We start from the raw sequence: 22,444 nt of genomic DNA on the forward strand, positions 1-22,444 counted from the left end.
TCCAACTCCAGTAACTTCAAGCCCACCCCCCAATTCCCACCCATCCGAACACACCCCCTGAGGAAGTCATTCAGGGGAAATGCGTCGGGACAAGAGATGTATAGCCAAAATGACCTATTTTTTTCACATCACACAGCTAGGGATTTTACCTGTCTAGAGAATTGGTCTGATGATACCCATGACTATTTAATGGGTCAAGACCATATTAATTTATGTATATTCTAATATTTGTTTATACCTGTAATATATATTACAATATTAGTTTGTTTTGCCAAAAATCCCAGGTTTACCTCTTTTCTTTTTCATAATACTTTTAGTCAAAAATTTGGGGTGGCAATCATAAACTCACACCAGGAAAGTTGTGATTCTTATATACATAACTACACTGTGGAATCACTCAGTTAACCCAGAAAAGCCGCAGAAGCAGGAAAAGAGGAGAGTGGAGTGTCTGCTAGAAATAAGCAGGAGAGAGAATAAGTATTGAAACAAAAGCTGTTGTTTTTTTTTTTTGCTTTCATTTATTTTTTAGATGCAGATGAGACTTCAATATTGTACATTTGCAATTAAACATTGAATGAAGGTTGCCTCTGTGATTCAATGTGAATGTGTTTTAAAAAAAATGGAGAAACATTTATTTCAAAGCAAAAAAAAAAGTTTACAAGAAATGTAGGAGGGGGTTCTGCATTATTTAATATAAACTATATACCAGAGCGTGCCACTTTTTACATTTTTCTTTTTCACAGTACTGAATTTAGAAACTTAGAATTGTTAAAAAAACTCTGCAGAAATGTGTTTGCATAATATCCTAATGTGTTAAACTCTTTCCATTAGGAAAATCAAGAAAATCTATATATTGTATATATTTAGATAACATCATACCCAATCATTTTAAAATGTTATCAGTATGTTTTGCAGCTTTTGAAGTAGTAATGGAATGATAAAATGATCATTTTATCTGTTGAAATGTGGTGTTAATGTCCTAGAAACAAACTTGTTGACATTTGCAGCCCATATTAGACACGTTGATTCAGGCCCAACACATGGCACGTCTCTATGCTTGTCTGCTTTCAGACAATTAAACTGAAGTCATTAGTGATGGAATAAACTGTTGCACTTGCTGAAGGGTTCAGAGTTGCTATAATTATTGTTATGTAGGTTTCTTCAAAACAAAATAGAGGCATTTCCAGGTTGTTATAATTACTGGCCACTTCTAACCTATACAATATTGTCTTTATTGCAATGCCCTTGTAAAATTATTACTGATTTGTCCTAAAGGATAATGTATTAGTGCTTACTTTTGTTGCTTTCTAATGTTTCCTAAAACATGACTACTTAACCTTACATTAGGAATGAGCAAGAATGCCACTGGCATTCTCGCGAAAATTTCCTTGAACTTCAGATGGTTTCGCGTAATTTTGGCAAACCAATTTTGCGAAACCATCGGAAGATTCAAGAAATTTTAATAGGAGGATTGGCAGCAAATCCTGTTTGCGATCCCGGGGCACTACAGGTAAATAACCTCTAGTCCCAGGGATTTTCTCAATGAATGCGCCCACCTTGGGCCGCATTTATTGAGAAGATATGTGATCCCCGGCACTAGAGGTTTAAATAACCTCTAGTGCTTGGGATCAAACATCTTCTCAGTGAATGAGGTTAATTAACCTCTAGTCCTGGGGATACTCTCAATGAATGCAGCCACGGCAGCCAGCATTCATTGAGAAGATGTGTGATCCCCAGCACTAGAGGTTAATTAACCTCTAGTCCCGGGAATATTCTCAACGAATGCAGCCGCCTCGGACCGCATTCATTGAGAAGATGTGTGAGGGGATGAGAAGATTATGAGAGGATGAGAAGATGTGTGATCCCCGCTCGCTCATCCCTACCTGGGATGTAGTTTTAACTTAAAGTTACTCTATCACTTTACCAACAAAAACTGCTGTAGGTATAAAGTACAACTATTGCGTCATCTCCCAGAAGCTTCTTTTTGCCTGAATGTTATGCTGGTTAATTTGGGCAAAGCTTTGGCATTTCCTCAGTGTCAATGCCCTTCCTGCCTACCACTCTTCTCTATTGGCCAGTGATCCAACCTATCATAGAAAATGGCTAAAATTAGAATAGATGAAAAGGAGCGGGAGGCAGCATGCCGTTTGACTCTAGGAAATGTCACAGCCCATAAATGTGCCACATTCAGTAGACCAGGAACATTGAAATGTGTTGCAGATATGTTGAAGGATCTGTAGATGTCCATGGTTTATAAAGATTAGTGGCTTGTTTTCTTGTTAAAGTGATAAAGTCCCGGCTGCTATTGAAATACAGCCATTCAGTTGTCTGTGTAGCCTCCAGTGCTGTTTATCCAGTAAAAGCTTTATAATTAGCCCCTGTTTGTGCCTGCACTTGAACTGTAAATATCTGCAAACTATTTTAATTTAAATGGATGCATGAATTTTATTGGCAACATGCGGCATTTCAATGGCAAACAGCAACCCACAAGAAAAGGTTGCATTTGACCTGCATTGCCTGCAGTTCAAATGCACCTCAATCGGACAAAGCTGGTTAGAGACAATCCCTGAACTGCCTTTGGCACTGCACACTGAAGGTCAATGGGATTTTGGTGGCTTGCATTTGAGGTGCATTGTAAATCCATGTAAACACAGGAAAAACATCCATGGACACTTAACATAGGACAGAGACCTCTTCTTACATTGCAGGGAAATTAGCATACAGGTTTATTTTTTCAGCCTAAGTAACTATGTATAGCATTCACTCACGGAAGCATTGTAGGTTTTTAAAGTTTCCTATTCTATACAATATTCTTTACAAAATCATTCAACTACTATTGCGCTTAATGATTTCTGTAAATATTATTCCAATACTTCTGATAGTAATACATAGCAGTAGCACAGGAGTGGCATCTTGGTGGCTGTACTTTCCATTGTGGATGGGCTAGGGCAGATTGTATTACCTGGCAACTTCTTGGACTTATGAGATCCCCTACTCTTAAGTTCAAAACAATATTTTTGGAAGATTTTTAATTGTTAATTATATTTCATTAAGAATCATTTGGGGAAGCAAAACATTTGACTACTATCCCCTTTTGTAATGACCCTGGCACTAGAATATTATCTCAACACTGGATATAATAAGTGATATTAGAAGATACATACAAAGTAACTTTTTAAGAGTTCTTTTGTAGAGTTCATCTTTAGGGGTTTCCAATTGTAATTATTCTTTACTAAAATGTGTTTGAGTCCTCTCCTGGGCCTGTTGTGGGTCTCTGTTGGGTAGGAAAACTCTGTTATCTACATCTTATCCACAGTTGGATGTTAGTAGTGGTACTTTAATATTGCTATGACTTGATATGTGGTAATTATTTTCTGCATATGTGTTAAAATCTAATTACAATAGCCCCTAATAGGTTGGGCTGAAAATGTCGAGCCATAATAATAATGAAGTTTTGTTATGCCACCATTGACCTGAGTCCTCAAGGCTTCCAAGTGTTGCCAACACAGTAAACACAATGATGTCATAATGGGTAACATAGTAAGATCATCTCTCACTTTTGATTATGTCATAACAAAGCCTGACAAATTTCTGCAACAAGAGCCCTAGATTCAGGTTGCATCATGTTACTGTAACCGTGTGCAAATAATTTATTAGACAATACTAAAATAGTAGCCAGTTCTGTTGTGTTCAGCACAGCAATCCCATATTGCTAGGTCAGTAAGAATGAGTGCTCAGATGTGTGAATGCTTAAATAACAATAATAATAATTTTAAACTGGCAAACATGATGTCACAAAATGTTAGATTTAGATTTCCCAGTAGTAAAAGGTATTTAAGGATAATCTAGGCACTGGCTTCAAACCCAACATAGTTAGCAACAAGATGGAAATTATTTTTCTTGCAGTAATTACTATGGAACTCCCAGAAGGTGTTTATTATGTTCAAATGGCATTGAGTCTCAAGATATTTTTGTATGCAGTTTTTTTTTCTTTCCAGCATCATCCAGTGCCTTGTTATGCACAGTTTGGATAGAATAATTTGTATTATTATTATTCTTTAAGATTTATGCATTAAATTAAAGTCTGCAGTATTCCAGACTGCATGGCACATCTAAAATAAAAAGAACATATACGGGTTTTGTAATAACAGAATTAATGTCACACACATTAGGATCACTCAGTGTGCTGGGGGAATTATACGGTGCTCATGTTTTCATATTTGAACTCAGCATAAGTGTGAAATTACCAGTTTGTTACTGCAGTTTCAAGTACATTTGCACAATGTAAGTATGAGATAAATAAATACTAAGTGGCAATTACATGGGCATACACTGCTCTATTTCTCCAGACCCTAAAATAAATATTATTATACTATATAGGTATAATAAGGCTTAATCTTCAGCAATAATAGTTCATGTATTAAAAGTTGGGTGTGTTGTTTACAAAAGTGTAGATCAAGCCAAAACTTTTTTTCGTGGGATAGAGGACACTTAAGAACCCTAGGTGACAAGCAAACCTGGAATGGATTTTCTCAAACTCATTTACTATTAGTTGGCAAATACTTTTTAATCCTGGACTAGATCCATTCCAGGTTTGCTGGATTGCACATGTTCTCCCATGAAAGTCTATAATCTCTAGTCTTGGAGAGTTGTAATAAATTAAGCTCGATTATGGAGTTATTTGACTTGCAGCCTTTACAGAAAAAGGTTCCTACCTAGTCTATTTTCTTTAATTTAAGCTTTAATTAAACAAGTCCAAAGCATGAAGTAAAATGAGATCTTCTTAAAAACAAGAAAATAATCTGTACTATGCAGTTGTCATTAAAACAGCTTTCTTTATTGGAAGTCTACCCTTCAACCCCCAGTCATGAGACAAAAAAGTTTGGAATTCCTCAACATTGGTGCTGGAGACAATATTTTCAGAACCAGTACAGAGGGTAAGAGGGGACATATAGGGGACTCAGAATAGCCATATTTACCTAGCCAGTCTCTGGGATGGTTGACATAAATGGGACTGATTTCAGAAAGCTTTCCAAGGTTGGAGAAGATAGACTATCATAGGAGAACATGGGTGATCCAGCAAACCTAAAATGTATTTCCTAAAAATCATTTGCTATTAGTTAGTAAATGTTTTCAGTTCTGGACGAGATCCATTATAGGTTTGCTAAATAATTCTGCCATGAAATTCTATATTCTACAGTCTTGGAGAGTTGTAATTTGACATAGTAAAGCAGCCTTCACAGAAAAAGGTACCTACCAATTCTAATCATTTGAAAAACAAACAAGGCCACCACCTTCTCCAGGGTGCCAAGTGACAGAATAGGGGTGCAGGAAGCTAGAATGCTGTGCATTTGGGGTTCCCACTTCATATTTGCCCAGGGTCCTATTTTGTCTAACGAGCTAAGGAGCAGCCCTTACCCTTCTAAGATATGTGACTTATGTATCTCAGGAGACTCTGGGTTTGCCATTTAGTCTTTACTGCTGCAACAGGTAAACCCCATTCCTTATTATTTACATCACAATGATTATGGCAGCTCACATTGGAAGACAGATAATATACATATCTCAAATGAAAGTTAAATTGTGATTTTTTCTTCTTAACTACTAGTGATATAAAAGTAGACAAAAGTGGTATACCAATTATTTGTTGGTTGGACATGCTAGATGCTTTATACTGTTAAACAAAGTGCTAAAACATTAATTTCATTTTCATGCCTATTTAATTTTTGGTCTCTGTGAAACCACCAACTTTCCTGCCAAATGTGACTGTGGTTTTATGATGTAAGCACCTGTTCACTGTTAGTTAGGTTGAGGCCACAGACTAATTTCACTTATACAGCTAAACATCTGTTGTTCTGAATTTCTCTTTTACAATTGTTGCTCCAAATAGCTACTTATTTTAAATCTGTGAGTCTGTAGCATATACAAGATACGTTTTATTATGTAAAAGGCTGGAGGCCAAAGGTTAGACATTTTTATTTGAACTATGTAGGTACAAAGGTAGGTGTTGCTACTTACTGTATTGAAACTGTAAGCATCACAGATTCCAAAGAATTTAATTACATTTAAGGGCCTATCCAAATAAATACAATGGGTCTGATTTATTTAAGCTCTCCATAACTGGAGAAAATAGGCTCTCATGGTGAACCTGGGTGGTTTAGTAATAATGAAATTAATTTCTTAAAAAGCCATTATTTGGCAAATGTTTTCAATCCTGGGCCAGGTCATTTTCAGGTTTGCTGGATCACACAGGTTCTCCCATTAAACCATTATAGTCTATTATTTCTAATATATCAGGCCCAAATGGTAGAGTGGATGCTTGTTTGAGGTCACGTCAAAGAGTAGTACCGGGTCTACTAGTTGACATCAGAACAGGAATAAATATATCCAGGGGTTTTACCAATATTAACAAAAAGGAAAAGTGTCAAGATGAAGAGGATCAGCAACAAAAGATCGGAACTATTGAACTACAGAAACTTCCCAAGAGGCAAGCTGTATTCTTCAACAAACATATCAGTTGTATTGTCTGATTTCAATCTTTTTTTTTAATCTTTAATCTTTTGGTCAATTTGCCTTTTATTATTCTTACACACTTGGCTGCTAACACATAGCTACAGGACCCACACATTGAAATAATATATTAGGAATATCTATACTTTTGGGATATCCTTTTGCATAGAGAACATGTCTTTACTCTTAGAGGTAGTAGGTAAATGACCCTAGTAGAGGACTGAGAACATCTGAAAGTGGAAAAGAAGTACAGCAGAGGCAACTACAGATCACATAAAAATTGCAGTAAAAGCTTCTTTGTAATATTATTTATATTATTGGCCAAGTAGTGTGATACTACATGATATAAAGAGACAAAAACTGAAGCATCTATGCAAGAGGCTGACAACTAAATAAATAAATAAATATAAATATATATATATATATATATATATATATATATATATGAGAAATATATAATATGAGAAACAAAACACCTTTTAGGTATGTCTCCAATGAAAACTAACAAAGCTTTCAAATCATAAAGAGTTAATGGTTCACAAAGAAAATTGTACTTTATACAATATTTATACTAAGGAATGGTCCTAATTTACTGCCAGATAAATGGCAGTAGTATTAAGTAGTTAAAATAGTTAAAATACCATTATTGAAATACTGTATTCTAATGATAACAGTTTTTACATTTCCAATAAGAATTATCACAAAGGAAGGCCTCGTCGGTTTGTAGACAATGTAATTGTTTTTATTTGTGTTCTATTTTTTTTAATATAAAAAATAATTAGTGGAAATTAATGACAATAATTTCACTGTATTAAAAAATATAATGGAAGACATACTTTGTAATGTTTTATGTTATACAATGACAAAAGTTACATTCACTGAGTTTGTGAGGAATATGAGTGACTTAACCAAGCTTCCCCAAGGTTATACATGCAATAATTTGCCTTTTTAACAGTATTTCATGTTCTATTTAAGGCACCTGTGACATACTTAGTTTCAGGTCTGTTATTCATTTTCTTTTATCTTCATAGAATACTAACTGCTGTTTAAAAAAGAAGGTCACCTAAATAATGTTAGTAACTGAACCTTTATCATTTTAGATCAACAGATGTAACCTCCATAAACAGCAGGTTGTAATTGTAATATTTAGTGTGTTTAATTGAGATTTAGTAATAGTTTAATAATAATATAACCTGGAGAGCAAAAAGTATTGTGTTTGGTGGCACTGGTAAATATGTGTGTACCTTGGGTGGGTATCAGAATTTATACCAAAATCCTGGTCTTTGTATTTTTACATTTAATAAAAAAGTATCTGTATTGACAGCTTGGAATGATTGATGTTTATTTTATACCCAGATCATGTATTAACTTTTTAAGTATCACACTTTCAGAACGTTAGCTTTCTTCGTACTTAAAATCTACTAAAACTTCAAAGACTCTGCACTGATTGATGCCTAACACAGTATAACACCAAGGCTAAACACTACGTACACGTGCCAGTTTATTCTCCCCCATTGCAAATGGTCAAGTAGACTCGGGCGAGAATCTAACATGTGTACAGAGATCGCCTATGTTGTTCATGGATCAGTCCAGACAGATCCATGAGCAACTGTCGATGAATGACTGCAATCCAAGTGAAGGGAGGAGAACACAGTAGGGTGCTGTTTGTTTGATTCCCCACTTCATAGAACAGAACAGTGCTGTGTGTACAGCGCTCATTAATTCATCTTTCACACTTTTGTTGCTGGAAACGATCATGAAAGATTGTTTACAGCAACGATAATTGATAGTGTGTAGCAACTAAGTACTAGTAGTACTAAGGTGAGAGTAGTTAGCATCAGTGAATATAAAATTCAGAAGAGACTTGTCACACTTTATCAAGATGTAATAAATAGATTCGGGTTGATATTGACCTCACGTGGACCAAATCTCTTCCTGTTTGCTGTAAGAGTTGCATATAACATCCATACTATCTAAGGCAATCCATACAGTGACCAAGAAACTGAAATATATATTTATATATATATATTTATTTATATAATTTCTCCTATGCAGAATTTTCCAATCTGTTAACAATTATACAATTATTAAATTAAATTTTTCTCCTATATTTATCTATACTGAAATAATGTGTGAATCAAAAATTATCTATTTTTTATCAGGAGTATAAAAGTATAATCAGGAAGTATGTGATAAATATTTAAAGGATTTTAGCCTGGTCATTTAGCAAAGTGAATGCTGCAGGGGTTATTTGGTAAATTTAGTGAATTTGGGGAAAATCCCCTTTGCAAAGATTTCCCAGCCCAATGCAGGTAAATGAAAAAAAGTTTTTATTGGTTATGTGTTAGATCAAATGAAAAAATATGTATTATGTGATTAAAAAAATGAACAGTTAAAATATAAATAAACATGTAGACTTGATTGCATTAAATGAAAATAAGTAAAAGATGTTTTAATATATTTCTTGTTTAAACTAATACTGTTATATGAACAATTAATGGTTAATGGAATGGAGGTAAAGTATATGTTCTACTGGTAAGTGAGGTGTGCTGGTATTTACATCAACATGATTATGTGACTTGATTTATAAGTAGATGGAGTGGGCTGAGGTTGTTAATGTGTAGTTTAATGTGTGTATAGAGAGTAGTATCTCCCTTTATCGAGGGATGAACAATAGCCTTAACTAATGCAAGAGAATTATTATTGAAGTAGGTGTAAACCATGGATGCCTTATATTTCATTTGCTAAATTACATAAACAATTCCTATTTTTTGTTCATAAAATATTTATTATTACCTTTGTTCGACCCTTGTGGCATCTCAGCAATTCCAGTTTCCTGCTGTTTCTTACAGTCACTCCTATCTAGGAGAAGATCCTGATCATGTTGACTATGTATGTGTAATGCATAAAAGGCCACTCATAGTCTTGCTTTGGAAGCCATTGTCAGGAGGACAATGCAGGAGCACAGTTGGAATATATTTTCACCCATATCTTTCATTAAAGCATAACTTTGTATTATTATTTGAATGAAGGCTGTAAATAATAAAAATTACTTTTGAAATTATGTTTAAAATTATGTAAAATTTTGATTGGGTTTACAATTGATTTGATTGGATTTACATGGGTTAAAGGCTGAATGGGAAGTGATGCCTTAGGTGCCATAAAAAAAATTAGGAAGTTTTAAAATTTAATACCTGACTATTGAGTGCTTTAGTTTAAACACACCATTCCATCCAAAGATTTCTCCAAGTGGGTTTTCATATTTTGGAACAACAACATTTTTCTATTATTTACATCAGAAGTTTTGACTTCATCTGTTGCAGAAAGCTGGGCGGTGAGCATTTTCTCATGAAAGTCCCATGGTTCTCACAGTACCTGTTCAGTTTGTTGAAAGAAGTATTTTGGATTTGCACAGTGGGGAATTTTATCAATTTTGTTGCACACCAAGGCAATGCAAAACAGGAACATTGAATCAGATCTATTACAGCATTATACAAATTCCTCCCTCAACTGCAGTAAAGTAGCACTGGGAGATAATAGGGGACATTTGACAGTTTTGTCCCATAGCAAGCCAATGCTAACATAGGAACAATGAGACAGGCTGTGCAACAGATGTATTAGGAGGTTGCAGTCAGAAATCCTTCTATGGCCGTTTTAAAGATTCGTTGCAACTGGCTGAATAAAACCAGGCTCTGACCATTTCCTAAATGTGCAGCTCTTTAAAATGAAAATCTGCCTTCCCTACAGTTATTAATCAATCTCAAACATTCAAAATCTACTGCAATAAGCTATCTAGGAATACAGGGATGCAAAGGGGGTCACAAAATATCTGATGCAATAAACTATCTAGGAATACAGAGAATGAGAGAGGGATTCAAATATCTACAGCAATAAACTATTTAGGAGTCACAGGGGGTTACAATTAAACTTCAAAACTGGTGCAGATACTCAAATAAGTGAGAGGCAGCCTGATTTGTGTTTGTGTCATTATTTGTCCGATATTTGTCCCCCAATGTTACCCGACCCTCACTTTTATTTGTACATCTGTTTAGAGTAAAAATCCAGGAATAAATATCCAACTTTGCAGATCTGTTGCAGTTGGCTTCCTAAATTTGCAGGTGCAGTGGTCATAAACAACTAGTCACAGAGGTTAAGTGAAAGCTGTATGATTTGCAAATGTAAATGCAAACTTGCTCAATAAATGTCCCCTGGTTTGAGTTCCCAGAGTCCTCCTTCAGTTTAAGCATACACTATTCTCACTATGTAGTTTTTGCTCAATGCAGATGCAGTTGGCTAATAGCTAATTGCCTTTTCAAACATAGCTGAGCTTTGACTCAAAAGGAACGGTTTAAAAATAAACAAGAAAATTGTCACCACGAGCTTGCAGAGGCCATCAGATTACTGCAACACTAACAGCTTTGCGCTCCCCATGATATAATCGTACAGGCTTTTTAATACAACGAAATCACATAAAAATATTAATGCGTGGTGATGTCAGCACTACCTTCCCAGCGCACACGCTTCCATGGTTCCAAGTATGATTCTGAAACTGTAGTCTGATAGCCTGTGGCGATAGATCCATCCTGCCAGATTTTATTTTAGAAGCCAAGCTGCTATTTTTACAGTATATTTATTCCTTTTTCATTGTTGGGCTAAGAAAGTCATATCCTTTAGGGTCTGGCTAATATATACATGGTTACAAAACAGACTTTTTATAAACAGTAGCATTACCATAAATTTCCTTAAAGATCAAGGCAAAGAGATAGCATATTAATACATTTGGTTTATTCTGTTCGAATGAAGAGAATCCCTCGCTGTGAGTTTTAGTGTTATTTTCTGTGCAAAAATGAAATTATATGCTGCGTATAACAAGGAAGGAGAAACAGTTAAAAAAGATAATTGTAGAAGCCTTAGGACTGGACTCTTCGCTGATGATCACTGCCAGAAAGGCTTATTATATTCTGGTGAAATGTAGTTTGAATGGGGAGTGGTAGTCAGTGATGCGTCAGAGCTGCTCTTTGAAGACATTAAAAAGCTGAATGCACAACAAAGAACAGATGTTCTAGCATGCTTTATTTATGCACCCATCAGCAATCTTTCAGTGACCACAAAACACATGTTTTTTTTTCTTCACCACAATATTATTTTCTGATAAACTCACGCCATATTATTTCCTTAGACGCTTTCTTTTTTAATGATTTTTGTGCTATTTTGTATGGTAAGTATCTGATCCTTGTTGTTTGTAAATTCAGACAAATAAACTATTGAAATCTAAACAGAAGATAAATTAATAGATGGACAGACGTGCAACGATAGATAGATGGATAGATAGATAGATAGACAACAGATATATTAGATGGATAGATAGACAGGCAAATAAACAAACATGAAAGATAGTTAGATGGACAGGTAAACATACAAATGGGTGACAGTGGTAAAGAATGATAGTGGAATAGAAATATTCTGCACCAGATCCTATCTGAATGTATAAGAATATCAGGCTTTTAAAAAAAGATTTAAAATCATTTATATATATTTAATATTAGAGGTAAATATCATGATAATATTATTTATATTTTAATATTTTAGGTGGTCAAGCAGTAGGAATGGTTGCCTTAACTGATTTTTAGAAGCTTGGACAGCATGAGGCATTTACCCCTAATACAGGTACAATAGTTCCAGATATACTACAGAAAAAAAATACCTGTATATATCTGGAAATAATTGCTGTGATTACACTTGGTTAACAGTCACAAATAGGTTTTACCGTTGTGGCATAAAAATTAGACTGTTTTCTCATATTGACACAGTTTTTGTTTGATGAAAAATAGAAATGGTTTGGACAATTTAAGGAACCATTGGCCAGCATAGGGGTGGTGCTAGTGTGGTTGGTGGTACTGCAATTACTGCTTGGCATCAGGAACAGATGAATGAAATAGGTCACCAATCTAGGATTAATTAATTTTGATGAATATCAGTTACTCCACCCTGATGAAAGACAGCATATTCCATTTTGAAGCAATGACTCATCCTGCCACACTTGAGGGTGGACAAGACTGCACATGGATTCCATACTTAGACAATTCTTCTTAAATGTCCAGTTCCTTGGCCCATTATCCATCAGCACCACCTCTGCTGCCACCAACAGGATTAGCTGCAGAACAGAGAACAACAAGACAGCAAATACTAATTGTGCCACATTTAATGCTCTCATCATCAGCACCTCTCTTTTGCTCTTCCTGATTTATTAAATGTTGTGCATTATTATACAGCTACATCATCAGCTCTTGTCTGAGAAAGTGTTTATGAGTGTTGCATTCATTGTCTTGATTTCTTTGCAGTGACAAAGATATAGAATGAGAATCTGCCCCTTTCTACTTTGTGAAAACATGCATACTGGGGCCTCTTGCTGTCTGCTGCTATTGGTAAAGTGTTTAGTGAGCTCCTTCTTGACACCTATAGTTTGGTGAATTGGTGAATTTAGACTCCAGAGCCAATAGGTTTAAATAAAGGATTCACTAGAGGTTGGTCTCTTCTGATGATAACTCTTTTTTCCAGTTTTTGTATATACATGCAGTCTGACCCAATAAATAATGGTAATTTTGTCTTGTTAGGTTGCATGTTGCACATCTTGTTAGTACAGTAGCAGATATTTTTCATCAATAGTTGAAGTTAAGGAATGCTTTCCATGGTGCTGAAATTAGGTTGTTGTAATGTATTTTTTTCAATGCAGAATAAAAAATGATAAGTATTGTGTTTTGGTGTTTGTTGAACTTCTTGTCCAACCATCAATAAATACTGATTTCCATTTGTGGAGGAGGTTGCGTATCTCACAAAACATCTTGGGGTAATTGTATTGATACAATGTATTATAAAGCTGACCAAAAGCTGGCATAGCTAAATCAGCCCCCAGGGCTATTACAACTGTACACAACTGGGCTATGTTCAGAGGGATTTTTAATTCAAGCACAGCCCTTGTGGTTCACCACTTCAAAACCAGTGCTGAACTTCTCTAAATATCACTGGATGCGATGATCCAGAATGAATGAGAGTTCTTTTCTTTATTTTATTTATTTTGGTTAGTGGTCAGGTTGGTGGTGTTGTGGTTTTTCAGAACCTCATGAAATATCAAAGGTCCGTCTCTTGTGGAACTGATTTTACAGACTTGAATGGTAATACTTTTCGACAGACTAGCAAGCATTTACAAGCAGTTGAGAGTGTTTGGAAGGACAAAGGGTCACCCATGATCCTTCATGACATGTAGCAAGAAAGTCCCAAATGCTGAAGCTAGGTACACACCTGCAATAGTTATTGTTAGAAAATGAACGAATAACGAATATGCACTATTATTTTGAACAATCGTATTGTGCACAATTCTGTACATGTTGTAACAATAGGATCGTTCAAATATAATCCACCAACAGTGTAAACACGCTAGATACGACCGCTTGAAAGATGCAGAAAGTGACATGAAAAGGAGAAAGTGTACTGCAGAACCATCCACGATCACTGATGACCATACACACAATAGATAGTGAGCAATCGTCGCTCAATCAGATCCACTGGGATCGTTGTTCGTTTCCAGCGGCAATCCTCGCTCGTTGACGTCGTTGTGCACTTTTTTTGTTGACAATTATCAGATGATCGTTCGTTAGTCGTTTGTTTCCAAAAATAAATATTGCAAGTGTGTATGCAGCTTTACTTGAGCAAACACTGCTTCAAAGCAGCATGTACATGTGAAAAGTTGGGTCACAACAAGCCACACCCTTTAAGGTAACACAAAACTTTCACAATGCCCACCAGTCACTGTGCTGTTTCAGCCTCCTTTGTACAGAAGACTGTCTTTGTCAAACAAATTGTTCTTACAGTAAGGGATCAGTTAGCTTTATTTGTTAGGCCCCAAATTCTCAGTCTTCCCCTGACTACAGTAATAGAATATTTCTACACGTGAGCTCTTGCTATGTTAAATATTGCATTTTGTTTGTGTACAGAGCAACATTTACTCCTACACAAAAATCTGAGATTTTAAAGAGACGTACGTATCAGTTGTTTAATGAAGCACAACCCTAGATACCAGTGTAACTCTGCAATATGGATTTATAGCTCTAAACAGACAATCTGTTAAACTACACATGAGCATACAGAAAACATGTATTTTTTTCTTGTACATATTTTTGTCTTAAATGCTCCTAGACAAATAGAAAAAAAAACCGTGTAAGGAAACATAATGGCAGGCATTCAAGAAATGAACTCATTTGTATTTATCGATCAGGAATTCTAACAACATTGTGTTTGCACAGAAGCTGTTGTGTTGACTGTCTAAGGTTAAGCTGTCATGCACAGGCACCCACTCACAGATGTCCCCAAAGATGTCCAAATAAAACAAAAAAACTACTGCAGATGAAGCTTAAAATCTAAATGGCTTGGCGCCATGCTGGAAAGAACCCACCATGGCTGGCACTATAAAATATCTTTCTGCAGAGACAAAAAAATGACTCAAAGGGAATTCATCATGGTAAATAAAGTCTGCTTATTTTGAAGCAGAGACTGTACTTAATTGTATTTAACATTTTGAAGCTTTGTTGTTGGACAAAATACATTGTGCAAAACAACTATTCAAATTCTTCCCTCTGTGTGTGAAATGAAGGCAGAAGTCCCCAACCTTTGTCAGCCTGATGGTCATGTTCATATGTAAGTTCATTATGAATGGCATTGAGCAGGATACCTGGCTTACCGTACACAAGAAAGAAGGTACCTATTATTATTTCCAAGCCAAACAGCTAAAACACACAAATCTAATAGATATAAAGTAATTGTTTTACCTGCCAATAGATTTTTCTACAAATTACGATCACTACAAAATGTAAAGCACTATCACACAGATGAACCCCTTTTGGTGGGAAAGGAGACTTAATTTTATGAGATTAGGTAAGTGTCACCTCCCCCAGGCTGCGATTTGACAGTGAAACAAGAAGAAGCAAACTGATTAGCTCATCAATTTGTCACTCCGCCCTCTCATTGAATTAGCATATTGGCAGTACAGCTTGTAAGAGGCAAATTTCAAGTCATATATCAAGTCAATAATATTCGATTCAGTAACCCTAATAAACGCAGCTTACAATGTTCCAAATATGGGGGGCCTGTAAAAATGTCTTGACTCCCTGCCTAAATACATATGCATGGCTCTTAAAGCCAATAGAATCCCATAAGCAGCGCATTTTTAGCAAATTATTGTATACAAAATATACTACATCCTCTCACAAAAGGCAGAAAAGCAACATCAACCCAACAGCACTAGTGGTTACCCTTGTCATTATTATTTTTTTTTTAATAAAGCTATTGATGAAATAGAATGGCACAGCCGGGAACATTAAGTGGCTCTTTATCCAGCTTGGTTTTAATGTTTTAACAAAACCCTGAATAAAGGTTTCAGCGGGGAAGATACCAGTGACTCATTTAGCAGCGTAAAGGTCCCTGTATCCTGTATAAGTTGCCATGTAGTTGACGCAGGATTTCTTTTCTTCTCCTTGCTTCCAGTTGCTCATAAACTATATACTATAATATTCTGTAATTTTTTATTATTTTCAGGACAGGCCTTCCAGAATAAATAAGTTACATCATTCCGAACTAGCCAGTCAAGATGCCCCAGGATTAGGAGCGTGGAAGAAGATGGTGGCTTACAATAGAGGGAGGACAGGTGAGTCTAATTTAAAAAATGTAATCAGGCAGGTAGGGTTTTTTGTGACCTTTTTGACTATCAAAGTGGAAATAAATGTCAAATTTAAAAATATGTGAGCAAGCAGGTCCTTTATTGCAGATGGGATAGGCTGTGTTCTTTCTGCAATAAAGAACCTATTTGCTCCCAATTTTTTAACTTTTAAATTTAGTTCTGCATTATTAGTCAGGTCACAAATCAAAGAATACTGTATTAGCTTTTTTGCTTTTTTGTCAACAATATTTACCACAGTTAAGAAAAGTAAATCAATTCACCAAACTGGGATTCACATCAGTAAGACATAATACACAGCATTTTTTGTGTATCGCCAACTTGATGAGCCAGTTCATTTGATGAATAATGATGAGTTTTGAACCAAGTTCCAGTTCACATTGGATGCTATTTTAGAGAAGCCTGCATTCTCACTTTATTTTAGAACTAATAAAAAGTGCAAGGGTGCTTGTCTGCTTTAAATAGAACAAAACATTGCTTAATACTGCAGCTAATAAAAATTTTAACAATATAAATACAAAATAAAAATAAGTTATGTTCAAATATACAAATGTAACCATTATGTCACAGGGCCCTTGATCTCTGCTTCATAATCCCCTGTACCCTCCACCAACAAATGGAAATAGGAGCCCCAATAGATCCTGCTCATGGTGTGCACTTAGAAGTTCTGGACAATGTCTAGGCATAACTCATTTCTAACACATTTTGTAGCTTTCTTATTGACAGACCAATGTAAATACACACCTTGGTAATCAAAAGTTGTGGAAACACTGGGTTGAAGGATTTGATAATATTCAGAGAGGAGGAAATTCTGCTTGACATTACATTCCCTTTTATTCCCCCATGTTTCCCATCAATAAAGGTGTTTTTATACATAGGGCCTGGGTTACTACGTTGGACATTATGAGGACTCATTTCACATGTTAGTAAATCTGGCCCATGGTGTTCTCTTTCACCAAGACATTTGAAATAGCTCCATATATTCTACATATAATTAACTTTTCGTTTTATACATTTATCCATGTATGTGATATTTCATTAACAGTTAAGGTCTGGTGGGATTAGTAAATCTATAGTTACTTTATGAGCTGCCAAAGTTCCTAGCTGTGTTATTAATCCCCTCCCCCAGGCACTTAAAGCGGGCCTATCATGACATTTTTTACTTAATATTAAAGGGTGGCTTTTTTAATTAAAAAAACAAAAAAAACATGTTTCCTAGCTTGGTGGCAGTAAAGACTGGTTTTTAACACTGTGGCAGTAAAGACTGAATGGTAAACCCGGAGCCTCCTGGAATACAAACATCCTGTATCCCAGGAGGCTTCCGCCTGCTCCACCTGCATTTGCATCGAGCATACGCAAAAGGTCTTGTGCCTGAGCAGTGTGAGAACAGGTGTTGTATGAATAACCCACAAAAAGACTCAAGAAGGTGGCAGTGCCCACTGGTCCCTCTACACCGCAAAGAAATAAAATCTGAAATGGCATGGGACTGAATGGAATCAAAATGCAGAGGGATTGATGGCTCTGCCAAAGTAAAGGTGTCATTTTCTTTTCTTTTTTTAATGAAAGTCCTACTTTAAAGAATTTGATACATAGGCTTCATTGAGAGTGCTAGTAGCAGGATTTGAGAACTGCAAATCTGAGAACTTAAGATACCTCAACCTAGAATTTCAAAGAGAACAAAGAGCATTGCAACATTTTTCTACACAGCATCTACCAAAATATCAGTTTTGGGTGCACTGACTCTTTAAAGCATCATTGCAATCGTTTATGCTTTGTTTTCTTGGTTCCTGCATTTTTATATTTTGTTGTGAAAGGAATCATCGCTATTTCAGTAGACTGTTATGTGGATTTTACTACAATATACAGAGTATGAAAAGCAAGACAAGGCTGCAACACTACAAGCCAATTTTATTTGGCAAAGAACCTCGAGTCTGTTACATTTCAAACAAAATTAACAATATTCTTAAAAGCTTAAAAAAAACAGGAATGTGTGTAGTGCTAACTATCCCTAACTACAATAAACAAATATGCCACTGACGTGTGGGCAGCCTGCAGTTTTCAGAAGAACATGTTGTCACCGCCAAGTTCCTAGAAGACTGTTATTTAAAACGATTTCAGTTGAACATGATAAGCTGTTTCCAACTGCGCTCTAGATTTTCATTATTTTGAAGGGTGCTAAATTCTTTAGTGTAATACAGAAGGAAAAGAAACTGGACACATCTGTCCCCAGTCAAGGTAGCCTCTAAGTTTCATATTCCATGGCTGCCTTCTCCATGTTTTATTATGTACACACTATATATGTTATACGTTACACTTATGTTGTGTCACTGGGTTTCTCCTGCTGCCTGGACAATAATGTAGCATCAATTAGTTTTCACTGCACTCTCCTAAGATTAGGCTTCCAACATGCATAATAATGGTAATAATGCATGGCTGGCTAAGAGTGCTGCTGCTCCATTTTGCTGTAAGGTGGACCTCTAATGCAGCCTAGTGGGGCTGACCAAACTGTTCCGGTGGAACGAGTCTTAAAACCTTCTTGTGACAGCTGTTGGACATTACCTGTACAGGGGACCTCCATATACATATGTGATAATATGTGTAGTATATGTATGTGATCTATTACATGTACACGTTCGGTTTGGAAATTAAATATTTTTTTGTGAATGGTGATGATATTATTACAATATCAGTATTTATATAGCGCCATCATATTACGCAGCACTGTACAAAGTTCCTAGTCATGTCACTAGCTGTCCCTCAAAGGAGCTCACAATGCTCCTTACATAGTCATATGTCTTTATTACAGTCTAAGGTCAATTTTGGGGGGTAGCCAAATAACCTAACTTCATGTGTTTTGGATGTGGGAGGAAACCGGAGTGCCCGGAGGAAACCACATGGGGAGAACCTTCAAACTCCATACAGATAAACATGTGCTTTATATTATCATTTAGGCTCTTTAGGGATACTGTTCCCAATAACTTGTGTAAGTCCCACATGTAAAGCAGTAAAATGAACATTGTTGGTAAATACTGAAAGTTGTTTAAATGTAGTTTCCCTTTAATTCATCAGCTATAATGAGGCAAGGCAATGGGGCTGATTTTACTAATAAAATATGGGTTGTTCACATAACAATGTAAATTATCCCTTTGCAAAGGATATTCCTATCCTGAAAAGTACATACCGGTAATATTCTATCCTGGAAGTACATAATGATCACTGGATGCAGATGTTGGTTAGAAGCAGGGCGTTCTGGGCCAACACAGTAAGCCCTTTCTATACAGAGAGTGTCCTGGACGAGATTTGAACCTGGGTCCTAGTGCTGCAAAGGCAAGAGTGTTAACCTCCGAGACATAGTGCTGCCCATGCCTTTGGTGACTTTAAATCACTGATTTGTGCTATCTTGACAGCCAAACCTTTGTTTTTTATAGATCCTGGAATGCTATGAAGGCCAAGAACTGATTTGATTACTCACAAATGACCTCATGATAACGTTGAACCTTTTACCCAGTTTAATGCCACCATAGAAAGGGCTTACTGTGTTGGCCCAGAACGCCCTGCTTCTAGCCAACGTCCGCACCCAGTTATCCTTATGTACTTCCATTTTCAGGATAGAGATATTCTTTGCAAAGGGATAATTCACATTGTTGCAATGTTCCTGTTACTGCTTTACATGTAAGACTTACACAAGTACTAGGGTGCAGTATCCCTAAAGAGCCTAAATGATAATATAAAACACATGTTTATTGTAACCTTATACGTAATTATAAATTCAAAAAGGCAGAAGTTTCTCCCTTTGTAGAACATGGTCTAAAAATTGTTTATTGGACATTAGAGAGTCATCATAATGGGACTTGGATTATAATTAATCATTGTCTTTATTTTATTGTATTTGGTAACTTGTTTTATGTAAATTTACAGTTAGTCTGAATGTGAAATTCAGCCTTTCTTAACATTGTTTGTTACCCTAGGGCAGGGGTGTCAAACTCTGTCCCGGGGGCCAAATCTGGCCCCCAACGTCCTTTTTTTTGGTCCGCAAAGGAATCCTAAAGATAAACTGCAGCTGACCCGCCGCTGCATTGAAATAGCGTCACTACTACAGTTCCCGGCATCACTCGCATCTATAGACCAGCGGGTTCTCTGCCTATGCGTGGCCCTGCATTGGACTGTTTTATAGACGCAAATAATGCTGGGAATTTTAGTAGCAGTGCTAATTCAATGAAGAGGAAGTTTCAGCGGCGGCCATGCAGGGGCCCTAGGGAGATAATAAAAAAAAATATATTTGGTTCTCTAAATGCTGATGAAAAATTGCATTATATTTGAATAATATCATATGATTGTTTGACCTTTACATCTGTTGTAGTTCATAAATAGTTTTTTTGTTGTTTTCATTTTTTTAGTTTAGCCATTTGGATTTCTAGAGGGCTTGTATCCTGACTTGTAAGTGATTGCTGTAATGTAAGAAGACTAACATAAAGGGAGATTCAGATACATGTATTAGCAGTATTATGGATGCAACAACAAAAATACCAAAGACTTATATTTTATTAGCCTGCGGTTTAAACTTAATATGTACTTTCTAATGGACCCCTGTGTGCTGGTTATATCAGTACAGCAACAATACTTGTACATTTAAGAAAACATCCCACTGTACATGCTTTTTTCCACTGTAGTTCAGTAAAACTCACAGGTCTCCTCCACAGTCTGTGAATGGACAATAAATAGAGAAGCAGCACACTGGTATGCTGGTCTTTTCTATCAGCATGCTACATAACACCACTGACTGCTTCCTTGTGCTGCTTCTTCCTTCCACAGTCTAAACACCTTTGTACAAGGACTGTAGGAGGTTGTAGGATTAGTTATATTATAGCTATTTCACTGTTTTCAATTAAAACAAATATTTTTAGAATTGTATTAATAAATGCAGAGCTGCAAAAATTTGTGTATTTTGTATCTGCCCAGAGTCCTGATTAAAATCCTCAGCTATATTGTTTCTTTGGTTACCCATTTGCATTGTTTGTTCTTCCTTTATTAAACTCTTCTTTCACAACAGAATTGCTGAAAGTATTTCTTGCAATTTATTAATTTACAGTAATAAAGTTAACATAGAGTACAGTGGATATGTTGCAAGTAAAAATTAGATTAGAAAGAAAGATATTGACTGAGTGTTTTATAACCAGAAGTTTGATGGATTATTTTTAATGAAATGTTGTCAGTCATGAGAAAAATATATGTCATTCAGCCCTTTTCTCAAACTTTCCATGGTGATGTATGGTGTAAAATGAAACATGGAGTTGGACTTTTTATAGCAGACAGTAATGACTGGTCTTTTTTACAAGAACCTTCTGCACAGGCAGAGATTGCCATACAAATATAAAAGAAAAATATTAAGATTTGAGAATAAAACACATATTTCAGTATTTACTTTACATACTCAAATATAAACCAATCCAAATATAAACCAAGATATCTACTTTTGTCTGAAAAAACAGGGAAACTACACTGACTTGAGTATACACCTAAGGCACAAAATGTGGCCGTCATTGCTAACATTCAAAACAGTAATTAGTAGAAATGCCAATGAAACTGACAAGAATGAAAACATCCATTATGTGTTAATGTTAAAACATTCATTAAAAGAGAAAAAATATATAAAATGACATGGACTCAGTCTATCTTTGTTTTGTACCTTACTGCCAGCTATATTATTTTTAATATCTTACTGCTGGACATCAGTATATCTGTATCCTCATGTAAAGTGTGCAACAAACTAATAATGTGGCAGACAATAAGAGCTCTATTTATAAAACAGGGAATCTGACATTCACTCATATATTTCCTTGTTGGGAATGTATTACTGCCATTGAAACACAGGGATCTGGAGGATACCCACAAGGAAATGTCTGATCCCCTGTTTTAGAGAGCCCTAAGAGTTTGTTACACACTTTACCAGAGGACACACTGCCATCTATTGGTGGGACCAGAGGCTATACCAAGTTTTTTCTGAGTCATTTTCAGGTAAAAAAAACATTAGTTTTTATTCAAGTAATACTGTAATCAGATTTGGCCCAGGTTCAGCATTAAATAGTAGTCTGTATTTGGCTTTTGTATCTGCAGTTAATGGTGGCCTAGCTATTATGTGTAAGAAAGCAAAAACTTTTTTACACAATTCCAGGTAATGTGGGTAATTCTTTTAATTCAGTTTGACAG

This window comes from Pyxicephalus adspersus, chromosome 5, assembly GCF_032062135.1.
Source record: "Pyxicephalus adspersus chromosome 5, UCB_Pads_2.0, whole genome shotgun sequence".
Taxonomy (NCBI): Eukaryota; Metazoa; Chordata; class Amphibia; order Anura; family Pyxicephalidae; genus Pyxicephalus; species Pyxicephalus adspersus.